General features: G+C 37.0%; 1 protein-coding gene and 1 pseudogene across 2 annotated transcripts in view; one reads left to right on the top strand and one right to left on the bottom strand.

The window, feature by feature from the left end:
* SLC9B1 (solute carrier family 9, subfamily B (NHA1, cation proton antiporter 1), member 1) overlaps nt 1-26,365 on the top strand; it is a 126,676-nt gene that overhangs the window by 39,530 nt on the left and 60,781 nt on the right. The gene's annotated exons all lie outside the window — the stretch shown is intronic.
* LOC105512681 lies at nt 21,480-23,112 on the bottom strand (annotated as a pseudogene). Its single transcript, XR_001001894.1, has one exon. The product of XR_001001894.1 is annotated as an actin-related protein 3C pseudogene (transcript).

The following is a 26,365-nucleotide window of genomic DNA, read 5'->3' as shown; positions in this document are numbered from 1 at the left end:
GAGCCATAAAACACACTTTAATAAATTTAGAAGGATGCAATCTGTGCTCTCAGACCACAGTGGATTTTAACTAAGAAATCAGTAAGAAAAACAGCTTTGACATCCCAAAATACTTAAAGATTAAACAACACACTTCAAAATAACACCGAATCGAAGAAGAACTCTCAAGAGAAATACAAAAATATTTTGAACAGCCAGACATGTTGGCTCACACCTGTAATCCCAGTACTTTGAGAGGCTGAGGCAGGCAGATTGCTTGAGCTCAGGAGTTTGAGACCAGCCTGGGCAACATGATGAAGCCCTGTCTCTACAAAGAAATACAAAAATTAGCTGAGTGTGGTGATGCATGCCTGTAGTCTCAGCTACTTGGGAGGCTGAGGTGGGAAGATTGCTTACCCCAGGAGGTAGAGACTATAGTGAGCCAAGATCACACCACTATATTTCAGTGTGGGTGATAGAGTGAGACTCTGTCTCAATAAAATAAAATAAAATAATAAAAAATATAAATACTTTGAACAAAACGAAACTACTACTTATCAAAATTTATGGGATGGAGCAAAAGCAATGCATAGAAGGAAATGTATAGTATTTGATAATATTTCTTAACAGAAAAAAAGAAAGATCTAAGATGAATAAATTAAGTTTCCACCTCAGGAAGCTAGAAAAAAATAGCTAATTGAATTCAAAGTAAGCAGAAGAAAATAAGTAATATAATTTGGAGTAGATATCAATACAATTAAAAACAGAAAATTAATAAATTCAATGAAGCAAAAACCTGGTTCTTTGAAACGATCAACATAATTGATAAGCCTTTAGCCAAACTAAGAAAAAAATGTGAGAAGACACACATTCCTTATATCAGAAATAAAAGAGAAGACATTGCTACAGATCCCATGGGCATTAAAAGGTTAATAAAGGAATACTATGAACAACTTTATGCCCACAAATTCAATAACCTAGATAAAAAGGACCAATTCCTTGAAAAGACACAATCTGCCAAAACTCACAAGAAGAAATGGATCATATGAATAGGCCTATAACTATTAAAGAAATTGAATCAATGTTTCTTTCCAAAATAGAAAGTACCAGGCCCAGGTGGATTCACTGATGAATTCTATGAAACATTTAAGGACGAAATTATACAATTTTCTCAGCTATTTCTAGAAGACATAAGCAGAAGGAATACTTTCCAATTTATTCTATAAGGTCAGCATTCCTAATATCAAAAACTGGCAAAAAACATTTTAGAACCATTATCTACAGACCAATATCTCTCATACACATAGATGCAAAAATTCTTAACAAAATATTAACAAATTGAATTAAACAGCATATAAAAAGGATACACCATGACCATCACCAAGTGGGATTTATCCCAAATATGCAAGATTAGTTCATCATTCAAAAATCAAGTAATGTAATCCATCACATCAACAGGTTAAGGAAGAAAAATCACATGATCATATCAGTAGACGCAGAAAGGTATCTGACAAAATCCAATGCCCAGTCATGATTTAAAAAAAAAAATATGTATACATACACACACACATATATATGGGGGTGTGTGTGTGTGTGTATATATATATATATACATATATTATATATATATATATATGTATATATATATATAAGCAAGCTCGAATAGAATGGAAACTTCCTCAACTGGATAAAAACTATCTACTAAAATCCTACAGCTAACATTGTACTTATTGGTGAAAAACTAGAAGCTTTTCTTCTAAGATAAGTAACAAGGTAAGGATGCCTCTTCTTGCCACTTCTTTTCAACATTGTACTGGAAGTCCAACTAATGAATTATGACAAGGAAAGTAAATAAAAGGTATACAGGTTAGGAAAGAAGAAATACATTTGTCTTTATTTACAGATCAGATGATTGTATAGGTAAAAATTCTAAAAGAATCATGTAAAAAAGAACTCCTGGAACAACTACTAAGTGAGTAAGTAGGCAGGATACAAGATTAATATACAAAAGTCAATTGTTTTCCTATGTGCCACAGTGAACAAATGGAATTTGAAATTAAAAACAGCACCATTTACATTAGCACCACAAAATTAACATCTTAGATATGTCTAACAAAAATATATACAAGATCTATTTGAGTAATAACTATAAAATTCTGATGAAATAAATAAAAGAACTAAATAAATTGAGAAATATTTTATGTTCATGAAAGACTAGTATTGTCAGATGTCAGTTCTTCCTAACTTGATTCAATGCAATCCCAATCAAAATTCCTGAAAGTTATTTTGTGGATATGAACAAATTTATGTTAAAATTTGTTTGGGCAGGCAAAAGACCCAGAAAAGCCAACTCGACATTGAAAGAGAGAAACAAGATCAGAGAACTGACATTACCCAACTTCAAGACTTACTGTAAAGCTACAATGATCAGGACAATGTGGTATTGATAAAAGACTAGACAAAGAGACCAATTAAACAGAATAGAGTCCAGAAATAGACCCACAAAAATAGTTAACTGATCTTTGACAAAGGAATAAAAGCAATACAATGGAGCAAACATAATCTTTTCAACTAAACATGATGCCAAAACATATGGACATCCACATGCATGCAAAAAAAAAAAAAAAAAGGAATCTATACATAGACCTTAAAACTTTCCACAAAATTACCTCAAAATTTATCATAGACTTGAATGTAAAACATAGAACTGTAAATGTAGATGGTAACATAGAAAATCTAGATGACCTTAGGTATGGTAAGGAGTTTTAGATATAACATCAAAGGTACACTCCATGAAAGAAATAATAGATAAACTTGATTTCCTTAACATTAAAATCTATGTTCTTCCATGCTGTTCCCGTCTGTAAAAGAGAAGGGAAAAAAATCTATGTTCTGTGGAATACACTCTCAAGAGAATGAAAAGACAAGCAACAGAATGGAAGAAAATATTTGCAAAGGGACATATTTGATAAACTACTCTAAAAAATAAAGCCTATTAAAAATATAATAATATCCCCATTCCTTCTGGGTTATAGTCAGTAGAGAACAGACACTAAGTAGCCAAGTGGGGGTGAACATAGTTTCATTAGTGGAGGGCCAGTACTTCCACCAACGAAAGACCTCCTTGGAAAACTGGAGTAAAGATAAGGCTTCTCCATAGATCATGTCTTTTCCTGTCTGGCAAGTTGATCCTTCAGAGCAGACTTTGAGTACCCAGTTAACTAGGAGGACGGACTTGCCTCAAAAACACTATCATAAGCAGACTGGAGTTCACTAGAGGGTGGAGAAGAGAAATGGACTGCTAGCCCTGCCTTTTAGTGGGGTCCTGATCCACGTGTGTTTACCACTGAGAATAACAAAGGAAAAGCAATGCAAAACGGAGACAGGAATGGATTTCTCACTTTTGAGGCAAAAGAATCCTACTGGTTCTAGGATATGGCTCAATAACTATGAGGTTCTCACCAATCAGGTTAACTACTTACTATTCCAATATTGGCAAAGAGCAAATAGGAAATGAAAAGAATGAAAACTTTTGTCTCTAACGTCAATGAACTTGAGGAGGGTTTTCACCTACAGTTTCACATTATAATGCTTTTTTATTCCCCAAGAAGTCATGCATTCAATTAAGTATGTTTGCTCAGTGGTTTTTACCCTGTCATAAGTAGAACTATTTATGCAATTGCTCCCTGTAACACCTTTCACAGCATCATATTTAAAAAGCTTTTAATAATGAGTATAACCGTGTACTGTAAATTAAGAAACCAGAAAGCTAACCATATCAATAAATACTAGAGAGCAAATAAAAAGTTTTAGAGCATTTATTTTAGAAAAGTTTTGTAGTATTATCCTAAAGATAAGAATATGTTTTAAAAAATTTGTAACTTCTCATAGACTATGTTTTTTAAAAACTCTAGCAGTCCCATATTAATTGCTTAGCCATATACTGCACCCAGCTGGGGCTCTGAGAATGGCACATTGAAAAGAATTATTAGGGACAACAAATTTTTCTGGTTGTTAGCAAAAATTGTATTAGTGTTCTAAAAGTTCATAATTAAAGTATTCTCAAAAAAGTTCTCAACATTGGTGTTTAGGTGCTCTCCTGAACTAACATTAATACATCAAAATGTCATTTACTCAGCAAACATTTATTGAATACCTATATGGTTCTGTTTGCCGGAGAGCTAAAACAAAGTATCTACCCTCAACTACAAGCATAATAATAAATTCTTTAACCAGAATCCTGTTTGTAATGCTCTTGTTAAGATTCCTCACACTCAGTGTAGTCAAAAGTATCTTCACCTTCTCACTAAAAAACTCTGCTCCTTCTAGTTTTCTTTCTTTTTTTGTTTTTTTGTTTGTTTGTTTGTTTATTTTTTTTTTAAGTTATGATATTGTCTCAGTTATACAGCCTAGAGGGCTCATAAACATCTTTGACTTGGCTTGTTTTCCTCATGCTATCATTCATTTTGTTTATAAGCCCTATCAATTCCACTTCCATAACATTTCCATTTCTCTCTCTCTCTCTCTTTTTTTTTTTCCTTTTTTCGGAGGCAGGCTCTCACTCTGTTGCCCGGGCTGCAGTACAGTGGCACCATCACAACTCGCTGCAACCTTGACTTCCTGGGCTGAAGCGATCCTCCTGCCTCAGCCTACTGAGTAGCTGGGACTGCAGGCACATGTCACCATACCTGGATAATTTTTTAAATTTTTTGTAGAGACAGCATCACCCTAAGTTTCCCAGGCTGGTCTTCAACTTCCAGGCTCAAGCCATCTTCCAGCCTTGGCCTCCCAAAGTTCTGGAATTACAGACAATAAGCCATTGCACCCAGCCCATAACATTTCTTATGTTTACTTTACTCCTAAAATTTAGCAAAGCATTCAAGACACTTCATGTTTCAATTATGAATTTTCTTTCCACATTCACCTGCAAAAATATCTCACTTCATCCGGACAAATTTACTTACCTCTCAATGTGCTCTTGACTTCACGTTGCTATATCTGTGTCCGTCCTGTCCCTTAACTTAGCATGTCCTTATTCTTTGCCTATTGACATTTCATCTTTCAAGAATCTATGATTTTTTTTCCAGATTTTCCAGTTTTACTTTGGCACTTATGCCATTTTAATTTGTACAACATTTCTGTCTTTTTTATTAAATTAATTGTAAGTTCCTTCAAATCAGGGATTAGCTCTTTATGATTGGGACCTACCCTCACATATAAATAGTCATTCAGAAACCATGTATTAAATTATCTAATGTAATATAAATTAGTTATTACTTCAAATGAGATGTCATGAAAACTATTGATGACTGTTAAGAAATGATAATATCTTTAAATTTCAGGAGAGACTTAATTTCTTTATTTTAAAGTAGAAGTTCAAAGTAAATCAATACTGATATCTACATTCAAGACCTAGAATATTATATTGGCTAGTAAATATTATCCTTCATCTCTGGAGTATGAAAAGGACCATATAACTGGTGAAATTGCTGGGTTTTTTAAATCTGACTAAGTGTATTAACCAAATCCAGTGAACATTTCTGTCTGCGTCTTATTCAAGATCTTTGCAGCTTTTGACACCAATGACCACTCTCTTATTGAAACACTGTCTTTTTTTCTAATTCTGAGGCACCACTTACTGGTTTTCCTGTTCCCTCACTGCATCTTCCTTTCTTGTCTTCCGTATTCCATTCTTCTTTTCCTAACTTCTAAATACCACTCAGGACTTAGACCTGGGCCTTTTCCTCTTTTCCTTTTATATGGTTTGTCTATGTGGTCTTATCAATGTCCAAGATATCATATTAACGCTTACGACCTTCTAATTTAAACATTATCTGGCCAGGCGCAATAGTTGACTCCTGTAATCCCAGCACTTTGGGAGGCTGAGGCGGGCAGATCACCTGAGGTTGGGAGTTCAAACTAGCCTGGCCAACATGGTGAAACCCCATCTCTACTAAAAAATACAAAAATTAGCCAGTCATGGTGGTATGCGCCTGTAGTCCCAGATACTCAAGAGGCTGAAGCAGGAGAATCACTTGAACCCGGGGAGCAGAGGTTGCAGTGAGCTGAGATTGCGCCACTGCACTCTAGCCTGAAAAAAACAAACACACACACACACACACACACACTATATATATATATTCATTATAGATATAGTTCCTGTGTACCATTTTCCAACCTCATTCCCCTCCTTTTCCTGGAGGCACCAACTGTACAGATAAAAGCAGAAATTAATGTCGGTAGCAGTGTGTTCATTATGTGTCTATGCGTGCATGACAAAGGAAGTTTAAAAACCGAGTTCCCAGCTTCTACATTGGGAAAGTAAAATTAATAATGTTAGAAATTCTCCAAACATGGGGTGACTTATTAAAACCTGCTCAGGCCAGGTGCCGTGGCTGATGCCTGTAATCCCAACACTTTGGGACACCAAGGTGGAAGAATCATTTGAAGCCAAGAGTTTGAGGCCAGCCTGGGCAACATAGTGAGACTTCGTCTCTACAAAATAAAAACTTTGTTAAATTAGCTAGGCACTGTGGTATGTGCGTGTAGTCCAAGCTACTCAGGAGGCTAAGGCAGAGGGTCCCTGGAGCCCAGGAGTTCAAGGATGCTGTGAGCTATATGATCATGCCACTATTCCAACCCAGGCAACAGGGCAAGACCCTGTCTCTTTAAAAATAGTAAAATAAAATAAAAGCTGCTTGGGCAAACTGTTAAATGTTTGCTTCTATCCCTGAGATACCCAGCTGGTCAAGAATTTTTTTAGAATACATTACTAGATTTACTATTATTTTAATTTAGATGTTTGTATCTAAGCTTAGTTTGGCCTCCAATTTTCTTGGATTATAATGATCTTAAATATTTATATTGCATTTATGTTAGCTTCACAAAATGAATTGAAGGTGTTGCCTCTTTTTCAATTCTCTGAAATTATTTTTATATGAGAGTGCTTATTTGTATGTGCTTTGAATGTTTGGTAGAACTTTCATATTAAAGTATCTCATACTAGTGGGTATTTTCTATGAGAAAGTATTTACTGATTTAATTTTTAAAAATAGGTACAGGAATATTCAGGTGTCCCATTTCTTCTTGACTAAGTGTTTATAAATTATAATAGCCAAGGAAGTTGTTCATTTCACTTACGTTTTTAGACTGTTGTCATATATACATCTATAGCATTCACTTTATTATTTTTTCACTCATATTTTATGTTATACCTCATTTTTTATTCCTAATATTGCTTATTTATGCCTTCTCTTTTTAATTAATCAATCTTACCAGAAGTGTGCCTATTTTATTATTCTTTTCAAAAAATCAGCATTTGGTTTTGTGAATCTTGCCTATTGTTTCTTTGTTTTATAGTTTATTAATGTCTATTTCTACTTTTAGCCTTATTTCCTTTCATTTATTTCATTTAGGTTTACTCTGATCTTTTTTTAGACAGAGTCTTGCTCTGTTGCCCAGGCTGGAATGCAGTGGCCCCGTCTCAGCTCACTGCAACCTCTGCCTCCCGGGCTCAAGCAATTCTTCTGCCTCAGCCTCCTGAGTAGCTGGGATTACAGGCACCTGCCACCACACCCAGCTAATTTTTGTATTTTCAGTGAAGACAGGGTTTCCACCATGTTGTCCAAGCTGGTCTAGAACTCCGGACCTCAGGTAATCTGCCCACCTTGGCTTCCCAAAGTGCTGGGATTACAGGCCTGAGCCACCATGCCCAGTCTGTTTTTCTCTTTCTAAACTTCCTAAGGTGAACACTTAACTAATTTTCAGCCTGTCTATTTTTCAATGTAAACATTTAAAGATATAAATTACCCTTTCAGTACTGCCTCAGCTCTATCTCACAAGTTTTGTTATGTAGTATTTCACTCCCAAATATTTTCTGATTTTTGTTTTCATGTCTTCTTTGACTCAAAACTTATTTAAAGGTCTGCCTTTAGTTTGAAAACGAAAGAAATTTACATTTTTTTCTAGTATAAATTGCATTTTGGTTACAGAGTATAAGCCGCATGTTATGTTTGTTTATTTGTTGTGATTTGATTCGTAGGCTAGTATAGGTTCAGTTCTCCTAAGACTTTAGCAGGCTTCAAAGTATATATATTCTCTAATTTGAGGGTACAGAAGTCTATATATTTCCTTTAAATTAAGCTTTTTTAATACAGTTGTTAAAATCTGAGATAGTCTTACTACTTTTTGATTATCATTGACTCAGAGGTTTAGTTTCTTCAAGGTTGAGGATTTAGCCATTTTTCTTTGTAATTCTGTCAATTTATGCTTCATATATTTTAAGGTTGAATTGTTACATGCATACATGTCTTTATGTAATGACTTATTCCTCAGAATGTTTTTTGTCTTAAATTCTAGTTTTTGATATGACAATAGCTATATCAGCCATATATTGATTAATATTTGTTTTATTTATCATTTACTCTTCTCATGCCTTCAGAATTTGGTGTCTTCATGTTTTTAACTATTACAGGTTATACCTGGATTTTCATGTTTTTAATCCAGTTTTCAAGTGTCTGTCTTTAACTAATTTAGACCATGTAAGTTTATTGTGTTTATTGATAAATTTATATTTACTTCTGTCATCATATTTTGTGCTTTCTCTTAACCATTTTGTTTCTCTAATTCTTTTCCCCAATGCATTCTATTAGATTGATCAAGGTTTTTCCCCTCTATTTGTTTAAAAGTTGTATGTTCTTGTTCTATTCTATTCATGATTACCCTTGAAATTTAAAATGTGTACTTGAATTAACAAGTAATAAAAAACCTAATTTTAAAATTAAAATCTCTAGTTCCCTCTAGAAGGATTCTTTAATTTTGATCACCCTCATTCGTCTCCAACTTACTGTTTTCCAGTAGTTTTCTTCCAATTTATATTTTATCAGCTTTTTTGAGGTATAATGTACAGACCACAAAATTTATTTATTTTAAATGCACATTTTGATGAGTTTTGGTGAATTTATACAGTTGTACAACAATTACAAAACTTCAGTTTTTGAATACTTACATAATCTCAAAAAATTTCCTCATGCTTATTTGAATTAAATCCTCACTCCTACCTCCCCAAGTCCCAAGTAACAAATGATCTGCTTTCTTTATAGTTTTGCCTTCCATAAAAAGTTACATAGATTGGCCGGGCACGGTGGCTCATGCCTGTAATCCGAGCACTTTAGGAGGCCAAGGCGAGCAGATCACTTAAGCCCAGGAGTTCGAGACTAACCTAGGCAACATGGTGAAACCCCATCTCTACTAATAATGCAAAAATTAGCTGGGCGTGATGGCGCACCTGTAGTTTGAGCTACTCAAAGGCTTAAGTGGGAGGATGGCCTGAGCCCAGGAGGTGGAGGTTGCAGTGAGCCAAGATCATGCCACTGCACTCCAGCCTGGGTAACAGAGCCAGACGCTGTCTCAAAAAAAAAAAAAAAAAAGTTAAATAGATTAACTTACAATATGTAGTCTTATGTACCTGACTTTCAGTTAGCAGTATGTTTTGGAGTTCTAAACAAACTGTTGAGTGTATGTGTGGGTAATCCATCCATTTTATGATCATGACCCACACTGTGGTTATCCATTCACCAGTTGATGTAATTTGCACTGTTTCCAGTTTGGAGTTACTATACACAATGCTGCTATCAACATTTGGATAGACATATTTTTACTTCCTTTGGAAACAGAATTGATGGGATTGTATTGTATAAGTATGTTTAATTTTTTTGTTGTTGTTGTTAAGAAATGAGGTCTCACTATGTTATCCAGGCTGAACTTTAACTCATAGGTTCAAGCAATTCTCCCACCTCAGCCTCTGGGTAGCTGGGCCTACAGGCACTCAGCACTATGCCCAGCTAAATTTTTAATGATACTGCCAATTTATTTTCCAAAGTGACTGTACTGTTTTATGTTCCTAGCAGTAATGTGTAGTGATTCTGGTTTCCTCACATCCTCATCAATACTTGGTATGATTAATCCTGTTATTTTAGCCATTCTAGTGTGTTTATAGAGTTATCTCAGTTTGGTTTTAATTTGCATTTCACCTGGCTTATTTGCGTTTATTCATATACCTTCTTTGATGAAGTATATATTGAAATCTTTTGCCCACTTTAAAAATTAGGTTTTTTTAATTCTTATAAAAGTTCTTTATGTATTCTAAATGTAAGTTATGCTATTTTGTTTTTGTTGTTGGTTTTTTTGGTCTTTGTTTTTGTTTTTTTGAGACAGGATCTCACTCTGTCACCCAGGCTGCAGTGCAGTGGCTCCATCACAGCTCATGTAGCCTTGACCTCCTGGGCTCACATGATCCTTGAACCTCAGCCTCCTAGGTAGCTAGCTCTACAGGCACCTGCCCCCATGCCCAGCTAATTTTTAAATTTTTTGCAGAGACAGGATTTTGCCATGTTGTCCAAGCTGATCTCAAACTCCTGGGCTGAAGTGATCCTCGTGCTTTGGCCTCCCAAAGTGCTGGGATTACAGGTATGAGCAACCACATCTGGCCTAATATAAGTTCTTTATTAGATATATATTTAGCAGTATTTTCTCCCAGTCTATAGCTTTCCTTTTCATTTATTTATTTATTTATTTATTTATTATTATTATACTTTAAGTTCTAGGATACATGTGCACAATGTGCAGGTTTGTTACACATGTATACATGTGCCATGTTGGTGTGCTGCACCCATTAACTCGTTATTTACATTAGGTGTATCTCCTAATGCTATCCCTCCCCCCTCCCCCACACCCCACAACAGGTCCCAGTGTGTGATGCTCCCCGCTCTGTGTCCAAGTGTTCTCATTATTCAATTCCCACCTATGAGTGAGAACGTGCAGTGTTTTGTTTTCTCTCCTTGCAATAGTTTGCTCAGAATGATGGATTACAGCTTCATCCCCTACAAAGGACATGAACTCATCCTTTTTATGGCTGCATAGTATTCCATGGTGTATATGTGCCACATTTTCTTAATCCAGTTTATCATTGATGGACATTTGGATTGGTTCCAAGTCTTTGCTATTGTGAATAGTGCCGCAATAAACATACAGGTACATGTGTCTTTATAGTAGCATGATTTGTAATCCTTTGGGTATATATCCAGTAATGGGATCACTGGGTCAAGTGGTATTTCTAATTCTAGATCCTTGAGGAATCGCCACACTGTCTTTCCACAATGGATGAACTAGTTTACACAACCACCAACAGTGTAAAAGTGTTCCTGTTTCTCCACATCCTCTCCAGCATCTGTTGTTTCCTGACTTTTTAATGATCGCCATTCTAACTGTTGTGAGATGGTATCTCTTTGTGGTTTTGATTTGCATTTCTCTAATGACTGGTGATGATGAGCATTTTTTTCATGTGTCTGTTGGCTGCATAAATGTCTTCTTTTGAGAAGTGTCTGTTCATATCATTCACCCACTTTTTGATGGGGTTGTTTGAATTTTTCTTGTAAATTTGTTTAAGTTCTTTGTAGATTCTGGATATTATCCCTTTGTCAGATGGGTAGATTGCAAAAATTTTCTCCCATTCTGTAGGTTGCCTGTTGTCTCTGACAGTCATTTCTTTTGCTGTGCAGAAGCTCTTTAGTTTAAGTAGATCCCATTTGTCTATTCTGGCTTTTGTTGCCATTGCTTTTGGTGTATTAGTCATGAAGTCCTTGCTCATGCCTGTGTCTTGAATGGTATTGTCTAGGTTTTCTTCTAGGGTTTTTATGGTTTTAAGTTTAACATTTAAACCTTTAATCCATCTTGAATTAGTTTTTGTATGAAGTGTAAGGAAGGCATGCAGTTTCAGCTTTCTACATAAGCCTAGCCAATTTTCCCAGCACCATTTATTAAATAGGGAATCCTTCCCCCATTTCTTGTTTTTGTCAGGTTTGTCAAAGATCAGATGGTTGTAGATGTGTGTTGTTATTGAGGACTCTGTTCTATTCCATTGGTCTATATCTCTGCTTTGGTACCAGTACCATGCTGTTTTGGTTGCTGTAGCCTTGTAGTATAGTTTGAAGTCAGGTAGTATGATGCCTCCAGCTTCTTTTTGTTTAGGATTGTCTTGGCAATGCAGTCTCTTTTTTGTTTCCATATGAACTTTAAAGTAGTTTTTTCAAATTCTGTGAAGAAAGTCATTGGTAGCTTGGTTAGATGCCATTGAATCTATAAATTACCTTGGGCAGTATAGCCATTTTCACAGTATTGATTCTTCCATGCTATTCCATGAGCACAGAATATTCTTCCGTTAGTTTGTGTCCTCTTTTATTTCATTGAGCAGTGGTTTGTAGTTCTCCTTGAAGAAGTCCTTCACACCCCTTGTAAGTTGGATTCCTAGGTATTTTATTCTCTTTGTAGCAATTGTGAATGGGAGTTCACTCATGGTTTGGCCCTCTGTTTGTCTGTTATTGGTGTATAGGAATGCTTGTGATTTTTGCACATTGATTTTGTATCCTGAGACTTTACTGAAGTTGCTTATCAGCTTAAGGAGATTTTGGGCTAAGACGAAGGGGTTTTCTAAATATACAATCATGTCATCTGCAAATGAGGACAATTTGACTTCCTCTTTTCCAAACTGAATACCCTTTATTTCTTTCTCCTGCCTGATTGCCCTGGCCAGAACTTCCAACACTATGTTGAATAGGAGTAGCGAGAGAGGACATCCCAGTCTTGTGCCAGTTTTCAAAGGGAATGCTTCCAGTTTTCGCCCATTCAGTATGATATTGGCTGTGGGTTTGTCATAAATAGCTCTTATTATTTTGAGATATGTTCCATCAATACCTAGTTTATTGAGAGTTTTTAGCATGAAGGACTGTTGAATTTTGTCAAAGGCCTTTTCTGCATCTATTGGATAATCATGTGGTTTTTGTCTTTGGTTCTGTTTATGTGATGGATTACGTTTATTGATTTGCATTTGTTGAACCAGCCTTGAGGCCCAGGGATGAAGCCCACTTGATCGTGGTGGATAAGCTTTTTGATGTGCTGCTGGATTCGGTTTGCCAGTATTTTATTGAGGATTTTCGCATTGATGTTCATCAGGGATATTGGTCTAAAATTGTCTTTTTTGTTGTGTCTCTGCCAGGCTTTGGTATCAGGATGATGCTGGTCTCATAACATGAGTTATGGAGGATTCCCTCTTTTTCTAGTGATTGGAATCATTTCTGAAGGAATGGTACCAGCTCCTGTTTGTACCTCTGGTAGAATTCAGCTGTGACTCCATCTGGTCCTGGACTTTTTTTGGTCGGTAGGCTCTTTATTATTGCCTCAATTTCAGAGCCTGTTATTGGTCTACTCAGGGATTCAAATTCTTCCTAGTTTAGTCTTGGGAGGGTGTATGTGTCCAGGAATTTATCCTTTTCTTCTAGATTTTCTAGTTTATTTGCGTAGAGGTGTTTATAGTATTCTCTGATGGTAGTTTGTATTTCTGTGGGATCGGTGGTGATATCCCCTTTATCACTTTTTATTGCATCTATTTGATTCTTCTTTCTTTTCTTTTTTATTAGTCTTGTTAGTGGTCTATCTATTTTGTTGATCTTTTCAAAAAACCAGTTCCTGGATTCATTGATTTTTAAAAGGGATTTTTGCGTCTCTATCTCCTTCAGTTCTGCTCTCTGATCTTAGTTATTTCTTGCATTCTGCTAGATTTTGATTTTGTGTGCTCTTGCTTCTCTAGTTCTTTTAATTGTGATGTTAGGGTGTCAATTTTAGATCTTTTCTGTTTTCTCTTGTGGGCATTTAGTGCTATAAATTTCCCTCTACACACTACTTTAAATGCATCCCAGAGATTCTGATATGTTGTGTCTTTGTTCTCATTGGTTTCAAAGAACATCTTTATTTCTACCTTCATTTTGTTATTTACCCAGTATTCATTCAGGAGCAGGTTGTTCAGTTTCCATGTAGTTGAGTGGTTTTGAGTGAGTTTCTTAATCCTGAGTTCTAATTAGATTGCACTGTGGTCTGAGAGACAGTTTGTTGTGATTTCTGTGTTTTTACATTTGCTGAGGAGTTCTTTGCTTCCAACTATGTGGTCAGTTTTGGAATAAGTGCGATGTGGTGCTGAGAAGAGTGTATATTATGTTGATTTGGGGTGGAGAGTTCTGTAGATGTCTGTTAGTTCTGCTTGGTACAGAGTTGAGTTCAATTCCTGGGTATCTTTGTTAACTTTCTGTCTCGTTGATCTGTCTAATGTTGACAGTAGGGTGTCAAAGTCTCCCATTATTATTGTGTCTAAGTCTCTTTGTAAGTCTCTAAGGACTTGCTTTATGAATCTAGGTGCTCGTATTGGGTGCATATATATTTAGGATAGTTAGCTCTTCCTGTTGAATTAATCCCTTTGCCATTATGTAATGGCCTTCTTTGTCTCTTTTGATCTTTGTTGGTTTAAAGTCTGTTTTATCAGATACTAGGATTACAACCCCTGCCGTTTTTTGTTTTCCATTTGCTTGATAGATCTTCCTCCATCCCTTTATTTTGAGCCTATGTGTGTCTCTGCACATGAGATGGGTCTCCTGGATACAGCAAATTGATAGGTCTTGACTCTTTATCCAATTTGCCAGCCTGTGTCTTTTAATTGGAACATTTAGTCCATTTACATTTAGGGTTAATATTGTTATGTGTGAAACTGATCCTGTCATTATGATGTTAGCTGGTTATTTTGCTTGTTAGTTGATGCAGTTTCTTCCTAGCATCAATGGTCTTTACATTTTGGCATGTTTTTGCAGTGGCTGGTACTGGTTGTTCCTTTGCCTGTTTAGTGCTTCCTTCAGGAGCTCTTGTAGGGCAGGCCTGGTCGTGACAATATCTCTAAGCATTTGCTTGTCTGTAAAGGATTTTATTTCTCCTTCACTTATGAAGCCTAGTTTGGCTGGATATGAAATTCTGGGTTGAAAATTCTTTTCTTTAAGAATGTTGAATATTGGTCCCCACTCTCTTCTGGCTTGTAGAGTTTCTGTGGAGAGATCTGCTGTTAGTCTGCTGGGCTTCCCTTTGTGGGTAACCTGACCTTTCTCTCTGACTGCCCTTAACATTTTTCCCTTCATTTCAACCTTGGTGAATCTGATAGTTATGTCTTGGGGTTGCTCTTCTCGAAGAGTATCTTTGTCGTGTTTTCTGTATTTCCTGAATTTGAATGTTGGCCTGCCTTGCTAGGTTAGGGAAGTTAGTTCTCGTGGATAATATCCTGAAAAGTGTTTTCCATCTTGGTTCCATTTTCCCTGTCACTTTCAGGTACACCAATCAGCCGTAGATTTGGTCTTTTCACATAGTCCCATATTTCTTGGAGGCTTTGTTCATTTCTTTTTCCTCTTTTTTCTCTAAACTTCTCTTCTCGCTTTATTTCATTCATTTTATCTTCAATCACTGATACCCTTTCTTCCACTTGATCGAATTGGCTACGTGTGCGTGCATCACGTAGTTCTCGTGCCATGGTTTTCAGCTCCATCAGGTCGTTTAAGGTCTTCTCTATGCTGTTTAATCTTGTTAGCCATTCATCTAATCTTTTCCAAGGTTTTTAGCTTCCTTGCCTTGGGTTTGAACATCCTCCTTTAGCTCAGAGAAGTTTGTTATTACCAACCTTCTGAAGCCTGCTTCTGACAACTCGTCAAATTCATTCTCTGTCCAGCTTTGTTCCATTGCTAGTGAGCAGCTGCGATCCTTTGGAGGAGAAGAGGCGCTCTGGTTTTTAGAATTTTCAGCTTTTCTGCTCTGGCTTCTCCCCATCTTTGTGATTTTATCTACCTTTGGTCTTTGATGATGGTGACCTACAGATGGGATTTTGGTGTGGATGTCCTTTTTGTTGATGTTGATGCTATTCCTTTCTGTTTGCTAGTTTTCCTTCTAACAGGTCCCTCAGCTGAAGGTCTGTTGGAGTTTGTTGGAGGTCTACTGCAGACCCTGTTTGCCTGGGTATCACCAGCGGAGGCTGCAGAACAGCAAATATTGCGGCCTGATCCCTCCTCTGGAAGCTTCGTCTCTGAGGGGCACCTGGCTATGTGAGGTGTCAATCGGCCCCTACTGGCAGCTCTGTCCGTTCTCAGAGCTCAAAGTCCGTGCTGGGAGAACCACTGCTCTCTTCATAGCTGTCAGACAGGGACATTTAAGTCTGCAGAAATTTCTGCTGCCTTTTATTCAGCTGTACCCTGCACCCAGAGGTGGAGTCTACAGAGGCAGGCAGGCCTCACTGAGCTGTGGTGGAGCTCAAAGGAGCTTCCCAGCTGCTTTGTTTACCTACTCAAGCCTCAGCAATGTCAGATGCCCCTCCCCCAGCCCAGGCTGCAGCCTTGCAGTTCAATCTTGGACTGCTGCGCTAGCAGTGAGTAAGGCTCTGTAGCTGTGGGACCCGCTGAGCCAGGAGTGGGATATAATCTCCTGGTGTGCCATTTGCTAAGACCATTGGAAAATCACAATATTAAGGTGGGAGTGTCCCAATTTTCCAGGTACCGTCTGTCACAGCTTCCGTTGGCTAGTAAAGGGAAATCCCCCATCCCCTTGCATCACTTCCTGGGTGAGGTGACACCCCGCCCTGCTTCGGCTCACCCTCTGTGGGCTGCACCCACTGTCCAACCAGTCCCAGTGAGATGAACCAGGTACCTCAGTTGGAAATGCAGAAATCACCTGGCTTCTGCGTTGATCACACTGGGAGCTGCAGACCAAAGCTGTTCCTATTTGACCATCTTGGAACGATCCTCTCTTGTCATTTATTCAAGAAATATTTGAAAAGCAAAGATGTCATCATTTTGATGAAGTCCCAGTTTATCAGTTTTTCTTTTATGGATCATGTTTTTGGTATTATATCTAAGAAACCTTTGCTTAGTCCAAGGTCACGAATATTTTCTCCTGTATTTTTTCCTAGACGTTTTACAGTTTCAGCTCTTACAATTAGGTCTATCATCCATTTTAGTTAATTTCCGTATATGACCTAAGGATCTAGGTTTAGTTTTTGTAAATGAATAACCAATTCTTATAGAATCATTTATAGAAAGAACATCGTTTTCCTATTGAATTGTCTTAGCATCTTTGATGAAAATCAATTGACTTTCATCAAATGAAAGTGGGTTGGATTCTGAACTCCCCTTAATTCCATTGATCAATCTATCTCTCTTAATGCAGATTCTACACTGTCTTAACTACTTTTGCTTTACACTGAATTTTAAAACAAGGCAGTATTAAGTACTCTAACTTCGTTCTTACTTAGCAAGATTGTTTTGGCTATTCTAGATAGTATTGTATTTCTATATGATTTTAGAATCAGCTTGTCAATTTTTCCAATAATCTTTCTAGACTTTTGGCAGGAATTGCAGTTAATTTGTAGATCAATTGACATCTAACAATATTGAGTCATCTAATCCATTAACATGATATATCTCTCCATTTGTTTAGGCACTTATCTGAGTGATGTTTTTTAGTTTTCAGTGCAAAGGTTTTGCACTTATTTTGTTAAAGGTTTTCCTAATTATTCTATTATTGCTATAGTTTGAGTGTCCCTACCAAAACTCATGTTGGAATGCTTAAGAGGTGGGGCCTAACGGGAAGTGTTTGGGTCTTGGGAGCTCTTCCTTTGTGGGCAGCTTGGTACTATTCTTACACTAGTGAGTGAGTTCTCACTCTTGTGAGACTAGATTAGTTCTCTCAGGAATGGATTAGTTACCATGAAAATGAGTTCCTATACAGTGAGGTCACGCTTCATGCTTGGCCTCTTGGTACATGCCTACTCTCCTTTAACCTTCTTCTACCATGTTGTGACACAACACTAAAGCTTTGACCAGAACCCAAGCAGATGCCAGTGCCATGCTTTCCAGCCTGCAGAACTGCAAGCCAAATATATCTCTTTATAAATTACTCAGTCTCCAGTATTCTGTTATAGCAACACAAAACGGACTAAGACAGAAAATTGGTACTGAGAGTGGGATGTTGCTATATAGATACTCGAAAATGCAGAAGCCTCATTGGAACTGGGTAATGGGCAGAGGCTGGAAAAGTTTGAAGGAGCAGAGTAGAAAAAGACTGTATTGTCATAAACAGAGCATTAAGTATAATTTTGGTGAGGGCTCAGAAGACAACAAAAAGATGAGAGAAAGTTTAGAATTTCTTAGAGACTGGTTCAGTAGTCATTACCACACTGCTGATATAAATATGGACAGCAAAGGCCATTCTAATGAGATCTCAGATAGAAATGAGGAACAAGGTATTAAGAACTGGAGACAAAGTCATCCTTGTTACACTGTAGCAAAAATTTGGCTGTCTTGTATCTAACGCTTTGTGCCCTAAGGTTTTGTGGAAGGCTAGACTTAAGAGTGATGAACTAGGGTACCTGGCAGAAGAAATTTCTAAGCAAAATATAGAGCAGCTATGTACCTACTGTTTACTACATTCAGTGAAATGCAAAATGAAAGGGAAGCAAGCATAAAAATTTGAAAATTAATAGCCTGGCCATGTGGTAGAGAATGAAAGAGCATTTTCAGGAGAGGAGTCCAAGGTTGCAGCAGAACAACAAATACTAAAGAGATTAGCACTGAGAGAAGAAAGCCAGTTGATAATTATTGAGACAGTTTTTTAAAGACCCTTGAAGGCATTTCAGAAATTTTAGAGGTTGCCTCTCCAGAGGTCTAGGAGGACAGAATGGTTTTAAGAGACAGGACCCATGCATCACTGCCCTGTGTAGCTGTTTTGAGATCCTGCTCCCCAAATATTGGCACAGCCCTCAGCAGCCACCCCAGCCATGGCACAATCATACCCAGGTGTGGCTCAGGCTGCCATCCCACAAGATACAAGCCATAAACCTTGGTGCCAAACAGTCGTGGATCAAGCAGCCTCAGATGCAGCTCATGACACCACTCTGGAGGGTGCAAGCGGTAAGCCTTGATGGCATTTACAACCATGTGGTACTAGTTTTGCAGATGTGCAGAATACAAGAGAAGTGGAGGCATGGCGGCTTCCACCTAGATTTTAAGGAATGTACTGAAAAGACTGGGAGTTCAGGTAGAGACTTGTTGCAGGGCCAGAGCCACTGCAGTGTACCTCCCCTAAGACAATGCTGAGCAGAAAAATGGGGGGTTGGAGCTGCCACAAAGAGCCTGTACCAGGGCAATGCCTAGTGAATCCATGAAAGTGGACCACCACTGGGACTCCAGAACTATAGAGTCATTGCCAACATACAACCTCAGCCTGGAAAACCACAGGTAACCAACTCCAACCAGTGAGAGCAGCCATGTGGCTATGCCCAACAAAGCAGCGGAGGTGGGGCTGCCCAAGGCTTTAGGGATAAAACTCCCCACTGTGCCCAGGAGGCAGCACATGGAGTGGATAATTATTCTGGAGCTTTAAGATTTAGTATCTGCCCTGCTGAGTTTTGAACTTGCTCAAGGCTTGTCACCTCTTTCTTCTTTTGGCCTATTTCTCCCTTTTGGAATGTGACTGTCTGCCATATGACTATTCCACCATTGTATCTTGGAAGTAAATAACTTGTTTTTTTTTTATTATTATTATTTTACAGGCTCATAGCTAGAAGGAACTTGCCTTGAGCCTTATATGAGACTTTGGACTTTGACCTTTGAATTGCTACTGCAGTACATTAAGACTTTGCAGACCATTAGGATTGAATAATTATATTTTACAGTGTAAGAGAGACATGAGTTTGGGGTTTCAAGGGTGGAATGCCATGGTTTCAGTGTCTCTGCCAAAAATCATGTTGGAACTTTTAAGAGGTAGAGCCTAATGGGAGATGCTCGGGTCATGGGGACTCTGCCGTTTTGAGCAGCTTGGTGCAGTTCTCATATAGTGAGTGAGTTCTTGTTGTCATGAAACTGGATTGGTTCCTGTGGGAATACATTAGTTACCCTGAGAATGGATTGTTATAAAGCAACCCATTGTACAAAGTTGTACCTTGTGTTTGGCCTCTTGGCACATTCCCACTTCCTCTTTGGTCTTCTGCCATGTTTTGATGCACTACTAAAGTCCTCACCAGAAGCTAAGCAGATGCTGGTGCCATGCTTCTTGAACTTCCCAATCTGGAGAAACATGAGCTAAATAAACCTCTTTATACAGTCTCAGACATTCTATTATAACAACATAAAACAAACTAAGACGTTTATTTTTTATGCTATTGTGATTGGGATTGTTTTCTTTATTTCATCTTTGTATTGTTTATTGCTACCATATACACAACTGATTTTTGTATATTGATCATATACCCTACAAACTTGCTAAGCCCCCCTCTTAGTTCTAGTAAGTTTGGGAGGGGGTGTGGTATGTGGGTGTGTGTGTGTGTGTGTTCCTCAGGATTTTCTGTATACAAGGCTAATAATAAAAAGAGTTGTCTTTTTTCCATACCTTTTTTTCCTTGACTATTACACAAACTAAGACCTGTGGTGCATTGTAAAATAGAAGTGGTAAACACAGGTATCTTTGCATTTTTCCTAATCTAGAGGGAAGCACATTCAATTTTTTTTTTACCATAAAGTATGTTTGCTATAAGCTTCTGGTAGATGCCTTGATCATTTGAAGAAGTTCCCTTCTATTCATAAGTTGATGAGATTTTTTTTTAATATATGAGTGTTGAATTCTGTCAGATGCTTTTCTGCATCTATTGAGGTGATCATATGGTTATGTCCTTTATTCTGTTAATACAGTTTATTACATTGATTTTGGATGTTAAGTCAACCTCACATTCCTGAGATAAACTTCATTTGATTATGGTTTAAAATGTTTTCCATATGTTGCTCAATTACGTTTGCTAATATTTGGCTAAGAATTTTTATGTCTAGGTTCACAAGGGATATTGGTATATAGCTGTGTTTTCTTGTAATGTCTTTGTCTCATATTGATATCAGGGTAATATTGATATCAAATGAAATAAAGTTAGTTGGGAAGTTTCCTTCCTCCTCTGTTTCCTGAAAAAAGTTTTTGTAACATTGGTATTGTTTCCTCCCTTAATAGTTTGATAGAATTCACCAGTGAAGTATATTTTTTCTCTATAGGAAGATTTTAAATTACTGATGCAGTTTCTTTACTCGATATTGGTATATAGTTTTTCCTTTTTCCTGTAGTCAGTTTTGGTAATTTGTGTCTTTCTAGGAATTGTTCTATTTTATCTGAGCTGTCTAATTTTTTACCTTAAAGTTATTACACCATTTTCTTAACATCCTTTTAAGGATAAGGTCTGTGGTGATATTTCTCTTTCATTCTTGATTTTGGGAATTAGTGTCTTCTTTCTTTTTTCTTGGTCAATGTAACTAAACATTATTTATTTTCTTGACTTTCTGAAATAAGCAATTTTGGGTTTCTTTGGTTGTTTTTAATGTTATCCTGTTCTGTATATATCATTTTCCACCGTGACCTTTGTATTTCATACGTCCTACTTACTTTTGGCTTGGTTTGCTCATCTTTTTCTAGAGTGTTAAGATGGAAGTTTTAATTATCAATTTTAGATTACTTTTTCTTTCTGTTTCTAAAGCTGTACGTTTTCCTCTATACACTGCTTTAATTGCATCCTGTAAATAATGGTATGTTTTTTGGGTTTTTTTTTTTTTTTTGTATTTTAAGTTTTTAACATTTTATTTATAAAAATAGGCTGGGGAAAAAGGATTTATACCACTGCACTCTTTCCTGGGGGAGAAATATTTTGGGCCATTTTTGAATTTCTTTTCCTCTTAACAATTTTCAAAGTCACATTTGAATTCCTTGAGAATGCTATTTGTCAACAAAAAAGCTCAAGTGAAAAGGAGGAGGGAAACTAGGGAAGTATGAAGAAAGGGAGTGAGAGAAGAAGGAGTGGGCATACAACAGCTAACACATAAAGAAATGACTTTTACTGAAATGACTCTGCACTGTGCCTCATGCACTAGGTGATGCAAGCATGCTGCTCAAACATCAACACCAAATGTCATTTAGAAATGGTGATCTTCTCTGGGTTCTGACGGACACTTTTTCCCCAACATGGCACTATTAAATGATGCTTTCAAGGCAGACACTAAGACATTACTCCAAAGAGAAGGCTGTGGTGGCAGATGCTGGGGCCATATTCTTCATAGGCCTTCTTGGTGTGACAGTCTGAAATAACTCCAAATTTGAGGCTAGCATTAAGCTTCCAAACCATAAGACATAATGCTGCGTGTGATGGATTGCCACCTGAACCCCTCTGCAAGTGTAGGTTTGATTCTCCTGCCACTGAGCTCCTTTACTGAGTTTTAATCTGACATGTACCACTCTTCAAATCTCTCTGCAGTTGAGGTTCAAATTCCTGAACATGGTCAAACCTCTTGAAAGAACAACATTCTTATACAGTGGACAATGCACATCAATGGGACAGTTTTATATTCATCAACAATATTCAAGATGGATTCCATAACGTCTGGGTTGGCAAACTCTGGGTAAAAAAATATTTCAGGTTGCAGGAACCTTTTGTAACCAACATCTATTATGAATTTCTCCTGGTTGATCACATTGATACCTGTGTACTGTTTGATCCACTTCCAGGGATCCATGTCATACTTAGCAAATTCCTTGACTATATCAGGGCAAATGTAATAGTATTTCTCCTTCATGGCTTCTGTGGTCTCCAGTGACTGCCCAAGAGGGATTCCTACCTCCCTCTCCCTTAGCAGCTGTTGCATGAAATACGCAATATGACCTACAATCAGGATGTGTTTGATGCAGCTCCCAATTACATAACCTTCTACAACTGGGAGAACATGGGTGACTCCATCTCTTTTGTCAATTACTATACTCATTAACATACATTCACCCACTTGTTGAGATGTCCAAGATACCGCCAAGGCCAGTACCTCCTGAACTGCAATGTAGAATCCTGGTACATTAAATAATTCAAACATAATTTCTGCAAAAATGCTCTGTATTTTCTAGTGTATTCAGTGGAAGTTCTATCATTAAAAAATAATGGTCCTCAGATTCTGCTCAAAAATATTTAAAAGCCACTTGCTCCATGAACCTTTCCATAATACCCCAGTCTTCAGTGATTCCATGTCATATTGACCACTTTGTAGCATACATAGATTTATCAATGGCTTCATCCTGTATTAAAAAAGTCAAGGTCATCAACTCCCCTCAACATTCTCCTTTGGACTTTGTCATCTACCTTTGCTGACTCTCTGATAGAAATGCATGAAAGAATAGTAAACTATGCCTCAATGTTGCCTGCATAGCCAAGTTTGGAATACCTACTGAAGTTGTCACAGGGCTGAGACCCAGAGCAGTGGATGCAGCTCAACCTCCAGGTGTGGGCTGGATGCCAGGGGCTGAGAGCAGGGCCATGGAGGAGCCAGCATGGGCCCTGAGTGGCTCTTACCTGATGCCACAGTCTGCCACACAGGAAGGCAGGAAGCCTGCCATGCTTGGAATACACAGCACTTAGCCCCACTGGCTATGCTGGAGCACCCTGCCACCATGCACTCGGCAACCCACTCACACCATATGCCACGTCTCCTGTGTGTTTCCATTTTTATTATAAGATATATTGTAGATGGGTGCAGCAAACCACCATGGCACATGTATACCTATATAACAAACCTGCACGTTCTGCACATGTATCCCAGAACTTAAAGTACAATACAATTTAAAAAAGGAGTATTTTAAAGGCTCAATCTACTATTTGACAGTCATGGAAATAGTGAATGGGAGTTAAAGGGAAAAAAATAAGCAAAAGAAGGAACGGAGGAGGAAAGGGAAAAAGAAAGGAAAGAAAAGAAAAGGAAAAGGGAAATACAAGAAAAGAGACCAAATAAATAAATAAATAAATAAATAAATAAGTGACTGAAAGTCTGGGAGTTGGCAAATATGTATTCAGACAACACTGACAAAATAGGCCTCTTGCTAAAAATAGCAGAATGCACAAAGTACAGTAGCAGCCTGTCTGTCCTGAGAGGTTGGGGAGGTTTAGGAAAAGAGGCTGGGCAGGTTGGAGACAGATAAGTATGCAGTCAGTTTTTGCTTGGTGGAGAAAGTAATCATGGGTGATTCAGAAAAAGGAAGATACTTATGTAATAATTGTTTTGTACTTTTTTTTTTTTTGGTCTTCTATTACTTCCATAAAATTATCTTTGCAACAAAAGTTATTAACACTTTCAGGACTCCTTGTATGCAAAATTCTTTGAATTGGATTTCTTAATTTGTGATCACACTGGTAATTTAGCACAATGAATTGAATGTGTGTCTTTATGTTTAAAGGGAAAAATAAAATTCAAAACAGCATATTTGATGTAATTTATGATTAGATAATAGAGAAATATCAATTTTAATATAATTTTTAGAAAGTAAAGCTTTGGCTGGTCATGGTGGCTCACGCCTGTAATCCCGGCACTTTGAGAGGCTGAGGCAGGTGGATCACGTGAGGTCAGGAGTTCAAGACCAGCCTGACCAACAGGGAGAAACCCTGTCTCTACTAAAAAAAACAAATACACAAAATTAGCCAGGTGTGGTGCCGCATGCCTGTAGTCCCAGCTACTCGGGAGGCTGAGGCAGGAGAATCGCTTGAACCTGGGAAGCGGAGGTTGTGGTGAGCCGAGATCATGCCATTGCACTCCAGCCTGGGCAACAAGAATGAAACTCCGTCTCAAAAAAAAAAAAAAAACAATTCTTATTAGTGGAACTACTAAAAAAAATGCAATGACTCTAAACTCATATCTTACCACACAGTAGATGTATATCAGAATTTAAGCAGCAGAGAAATCATTTTTAACTTTTTTTTATTTTTACTCATCCAAAAACCATATGAGCTAAAAATACCAAGGCTTCCTAAAACGTACAAACCTCACCACAGCTTTACCACACTGTTTTGTTTTGGGTTTTGCTATTTTAAAATATAAAATAATTCTTCAGTATAACTCATAATTATTTAACCATCAGTAATACTTTGTTATTTATATTAATAAATTCTGCTTCCTTTTGTGAGATTAATTATCCATAGCTTTTGCCAGTCTGTTTCTGGGCATTTTACTATTTCTCTACTCAGAGTTGTAATTGCACTTTATCTATCCTTCTTAATCAGAACATCCTTCCTTTATACCAGTGTTTAAAAAATAAATTTAACACTTAATTCAATTTAATACTTCTAAATAAACATATATATATAAAATATAGTCAAGTTCATTAGGAATATATGTGTGATTTTTCACATTTCTTTAATGTCCAAAAAGATATCCCACTACATATATGTTTTCTGGTGAGGTTTTTGTATACCTATTGTTTATTATTCTTTTTTCCTGACACTGGTGCTTCTCAAATTATCTGTGATGAAGAAACAGATGTGTTTTTTTTATTTTGTTTTTCTTCCTTTCTTTAAAAAAAAATTTTTTATTTTGGGTTCAGGGATACATGTTCAGGTTTGTTACGTAGGTAAACTTGTGTCATGTGGGTTTGTTGTACAGATTATTTTGTCACCTAGGGACTAAGCTTAGTAGACTAGGACCCAATCATTTTTGTTTTTAATTTCCCATTTGATGTAGACTGATACTTACTTTTTATAAGATACAATGTCAAATTGCTATAGAACTTTGTAATCACTCTGCATTTCTGTATTTGTCTTGTCACTGAGAACAATCCTTGGCACCAGCCAAGAGGGCCCCTGACCAAAAGCACAGGGAGTGTCCTTCCGGCTCCTTGCTTCCTGTCAGCATTCTGCTCACTAAACAAGTGCTTGAACCACCCCCTTCTCTTGTCTATTGATATTCAAGCAAAATCTCAATGCAAAAAGAGAATCCATGGTGTAATTAGAGAAGAAGAATTAGTGTTCTTTTTGCATATATCCTTAAAAAATCTTTCCTCAAAATGTCAAAAATTCTATTACCAGAAATGTTCTGATTTTCCTAGAATGCAAAAATTCCTGGAAGAACATCTTACAGATTGCAATATTCTTTCATGCTCACTAGTTCATTTTATTGTAACAAAACCTATGTATATTGGCAAGAGATAATTTTTTATCCCCATTTTACAGACAATAAAACTGACTTACAGGTTTAAAAAAATTATATTTTTATATATGTATATATAGAAAAAACAAGAAAACACTTGTGTTTTCTTCTTTCACCCATAATTACCATTTGCGTATATCTCCTAATCTCCTATCCTTTTACATTCAACCTGCTTGTTTTATGTAAAGTTTGTTTCTTATAGGCACCATATAGCTGAATCTTGTTTTTTTAAAGTCCTGTATGGTAATAGTTGCCTTTTGATTTTAGTCCATTCACATTTAACATAATTATTGATATGGTTGGATTTGCATTTAACATCTTGTTATTTGTTTTCCATGTGTCATATCTTTTTGTTTTTCTTTTCTCACATTACTGCTTCTTTCATGTTAACCAAGTATTTTTAGTGCCCTATTTCAATTTCTCTGTTGATTTTTGCTATGTTTTCTAGCTTTTTGTTGTAGTGGTTTCTCTGGGGCTGGTTTTTTTTTTTTTTTTTT

This window comes from Colobus angolensis, unplaced genomic scaffold, assembly GCF_000951035.1.
Source record: "Colobus angolensis palliatus isolate OR3802 unplaced genomic scaffold, Cang.pa_1.0 Scaffold217, whole genome shotgun sequence".
NCBI classification, from domain to species: Eukaryota; Metazoa; Chordata; class Mammalia; order Primates; family Cercopithecidae; genus Colobus; species Colobus angolensis.
This window is presented reverse-complemented; position numbering and strand designations above follow the sequence as displayed.